The following is a 4,411-nucleotide window of genomic DNA, read 5'->3' as shown; positions in this document are numbered from 1 at the left end:
TTTTTTTTTTTTTTTAATTTTTTTTTTTCAATGTTTATTTATTTTTGGGACAGAGAGACAGAGCATGAACGGGGGAGGGGCAGAGAGAGAGGGAGACACAGAATCGGAAACAGGCTCCAGGCTCTGAGCCATCAGCCCAGAGCCTGACGCGGGGCTCGAACTCACGGACCGCAAGATCGTGACCTGGCTGAAGTCGGACGCTTAACCGACTGCGCCACCCAGGCGCCCCTGGCCATTGTACTTCTAAAGTGATCCTCTGTTCCTCCTTCTGCCTGCTGAACTACTGCTTTTTAAATATGAGACTTGGGGCACTTGGGTGGCTCATTCGGTTAAGTGTCTGACTTCAGCTCAGGTCATGATCTCGTGGTCTGTGAGTTCGAGCCCCCCGTCAGGCTCTGTGCTGACGGCTCGGATTCTGGAGCCTGCTTCGGATTCTGTGTCCCCCTCTCTGCCCCTCCCCCACTCACACTCTGTCTCTCTCTCAAAAAATGAATAAATATTAAAAAAAAATTTTAAATATGAGAAAAGTGTATCTTCCTCCGTCTGATTCCCTCAGTTGTGATCATCTTTTTAAATATATATATTAAATATATTAAATATATATATATATTAACGTTTATTCATTTTTGAGAGACAGAGCGCAAGAAGGGGTGGGGCAGAGAGAGAGGGAGGCACAGAATCGGAAACAGGCTCCAGGCTCTGAGCCATCAGCCCAGAGCCCGATGCGGGGCTCGAACTCACGGACCGCGAGATCGTGACCTGGCTGAAGTCGGACGCTTAACCGACTGCGCCACCCAGGCGCCCCTCTTTTTTTTTTTTTTACATTTATTTATTTTTGAGACGCAGAGCGAGACAGAGTGCAAGTGGGGGAGGGGCAGAGAGAGAAGGAGACACGGAATCCGAAGCAGGCTCCAGGCTCCGAGCTGTCCGCACCGAGCCCCACGCGGGGCTCGAACCCACAGTCCGCGAGATCATGACCGGAGCTGAAGTCGGGAGCTTAACCGACTGAGCCACCCAGGCGCCCCCACATTTTGTTTTTCCGTGCATCTGTTGATGGACGTTTGGGTTGAGTCCATGTTGTAGCTATTGTGAATAGTTCTATGATCACCGGTGTACAGATATCTGTTTGAGCCCCTGCTTTCAATTATTTTGGGCGTATTCCTGGAGGCGGAATTGGTGGCTCATACGATGGGTCTATGTTTAATTTTTTGAGGAACCTCCATACTGGTTTCCGGAGTGGCTGCACCATTGCACACTCCCACCAACAGTGCATGAGCTCCAATTTCTCCACATCCTCGCCAACACTTGTTATTTTCTTTCTTTCTTTCTTTCTTTCTCTCTCGCTCTAATAGCTATTGTAACGACTGTGAAAGTGGTCGGCCCACTTTGGACTCCAGCTGTTGCCACAGTAACCAGCTTCCGAAGTGTTACCTGATAGCACCTCCCCTCCCGTGAAGGAGCTCTAGTTTTCGGCTCTGGGGTTTCTCTGATACCATGGCAAGGGACACCTGCAGAACCGCTGGGCATTCTGCTCCTGTCACAAGGACTGGCTCTGAAGAACTCCACCTTGACTGGGCTCCTCCCTGCCACAGAGACTTCCCTTCCCTACCTGGAACATTCTTCCTTTGTGTGGTTCACTCTCCCACATCCTTTGGAACTCAAACATCACCTACACAGAGAAGCCCTCCCTGATCACCCCTCCTCCTCCCGCCCGCCCGGCCGGGATCAGACTCTGTCATTTGCTCTTATACATCCTCTATTTGGCACAGTTTGTCACGTCATATTATCTGTGTGCCTATTGAATTAACCCTTATCTTGCTGGGCTGGGAGCCCCAAACGGAAGGAGACTGTGATTGTCTTGTTCACACTGTATTCTCAGCACCTACTGTGACGCACAGCCCATACCAGATGTTCAGAAAGTCTTTGTTAAATTAATTATTTTATTCAACATTTAGCATATTTTTGTCGAGTACCTGTTCTAGAAGGGGGATAAAACTCCCACAGAGCTTAAATTCTAATGAGGGAAAAAGGTAAGAAAAACAAATAAAGAAACATAAAATATGTTAGGTGGTGATGGTTGCTATGGAGAAAAATAGAACAGGATGAAGGGGGGCAGGTGCCATTCCACAGAGGCTCGTTAGGGACGGCTCCGGCCATGTTCAGATGGGGGACCTGGGCGAAGTGAGGGACGTGCAAAGCCTTGGTCTGGGAGAAGGTGCTCCAGGCAGGAGAACGGTGTGGATAAAGATGTAGCAGTCGATCACACACAGAGCACTGGACGCCACGGAAGCCTTCACGGAGGGTGGTGTGGAGACGAACGTGTGGCCAGGACACCCTGGAGAGGAGGTTGGGGGGACGCAACAGGAACCTGGGAAGAACCACAGCATCAGCTTCCTCTCCCTGCTCACCCCTGGCAGGACCTCGCCTTGTATTTTCTTGTACTTTCCAGCGTCCTTGGCTCAGGGCTGAGCGCTTAGTAGATGCTTTCTAGATAGAACTCACTTCTTCCAGAAAATGCCCCAAACCATTCTGCTAGGATACACCTCAGCACAGGTGTGTGTCCATCAGAAGTCTCAAAACACATGCGATTTTAAACTTAAATTCGCTTCCATCTTCCTTAGCACCTCTCTGTTTGCTGGCTCTGCTGTGCTAATAACATCAGGAGTAATCATCTTTTTCAATTTACAGAACGCTTCTCCAATTACTATCTCCGCTGAACCTCCAAACAGTCTTCAAAGCAGTGGTGTTCCACTGTCCGGAGGCGTCGAGGGGCGCAGGCTTGGCTGGTGGTGACTGACAGCCAACAGCAATCCCCCAGGGTTCCTGCATTGCATCCTCCTGCTTGCCCTGGACACAGACGCTAACGTTCTCCCTTTCAGAGGCTCACACAGGGGAGGCCAACCTGCCCCATGGCCCCCGGAGAGGCCCTGAGCCAGGCCCAAGCCAGGTCCCTGGACGCTGGATTTTGTACCCCCTCTCCGAGACCCCCGATCTCCATGGGGAAACTTCTGCTAAAACCAGGGCCGACCAGCCTGGGCCTGAGCCCTTGCAGCCCAAGTTTTGGCCAGATGTGCCTCTACTCAATTCCAGGACCCACTGGGCTGCGGGCAGGAGGGGGATGGGCTGCGTGCTCGGTGACCATTCAAATAGCCCCCCGAGGGGAGCCCCATCCTCCCAGCAGCTGTGAGGAACACTGAAAAAGAGCTTCTAACCAGGAAGAGGTAAGGAGATCCTGTGACATCCTTGGCAGGCACAACTCCCCGTCCAGCCCCTGAAGTCTTTTTCCTTTAACTGCCACCTTCTGGAGGCCTGGCCACTGCCAAGCTGACCTCAGAGCCCAGGATTTCTGCCCCCCACTTTCTGGCAGCTGAGTGAAGGAGTGGCCATTCTAGCCTAAGCTTGGAGTTGACTTCTCCTTCTCCTCTCCCACCTCACCTGTGCTCCCCCTTATTCTGGTCACTCAGTTATTTGCGTCTTCTTTTACCACAATGGCTGGGCACTGGAGGTCCACCGGTAAATGGCCATCATTCCCCGACTAGGAGGACCTTAACGTTCCCGTGAGGGAGGTGCGCTCACATCCACACCTATGCATTGTAGCTGACTGCAATCAGTCATAGTTTGTGGGAGGTACGGGGGCTGCCAGGGGACACCTGGCCCAGTCTGGGAGCTCAGAGAGGGTTTCCCAGGAAGGCTTCCTGGAGGAGGTGCCACCTGCCCATGCTGGATTTCAGGAAAATTAGTAGGAGTCTGTCCCAGAAGGAGGCTTTTGGATGAAGGATTTCCCAATAGTGTAAAGTCTATAGAGTGAGGATTTGTGTTTGGTTTATTACCCAGTGGCTGAAACAGTGCTTGGTACATAGTAGATGCTCAATAGACATGTACTAAAAGAAAGAAAAAAAGGAAGAGAGGGAAAGAGAGAGAGAGGGAGGAAGAAAGAATGAATGAGTCTAGGGTGGATGTGTGCAATGACCTGGTGCATTCTGGGAACACAAAGTACAGTAGTTCCAGGGGGCTGTAGGTAGGTGGGTGGGGCTGGGAGAGGGGCCTTATCTAATCCTATTGTTGGCGGTATCCCTTTCTTATCTCCCCCAGGGACCCAGAGCTACTTTGAGGATAAGACCATTTTTTCCTCTTGTGGTTCCCTAGCCCCTGGTGTGTACATTGAATGTCAGTGTGCTCACAGGTATCAAACCTGGGTGGTGGAGACACACAGATGACTCAGTTAGTTCCTCTCCCTGCCAGGTCTGGCACAGGAGACAGACAGTAAACAACTGGCTGCAACAATAGACAGAATGAATGGAGAGCCACCATGGAGGTTCAAGCAAAATGAGACCAAGCCGAGGGATGGATGACTTTTGCTCCAGGAATGAAAAGCAAAGAGGTTTTGGAGGAGAAGATGGCATAGGAGATG

This window comes from Leopardus geoffroyi, chromosome C1 (assembly GCF_018350155.1).
Source record: "Leopardus geoffroyi isolate Oge1 chromosome C1, O.geoffroyi_Oge1_pat1.0, whole genome shotgun sequence".
Classification (NCBI taxonomy): domain Eukaryota; kingdom Metazoa; phylum Chordata; class Mammalia; order Carnivora; family Felidae; genus Leopardus; species Leopardus geoffroyi.
This window is presented reverse-complemented; position numbering follows the sequence as displayed.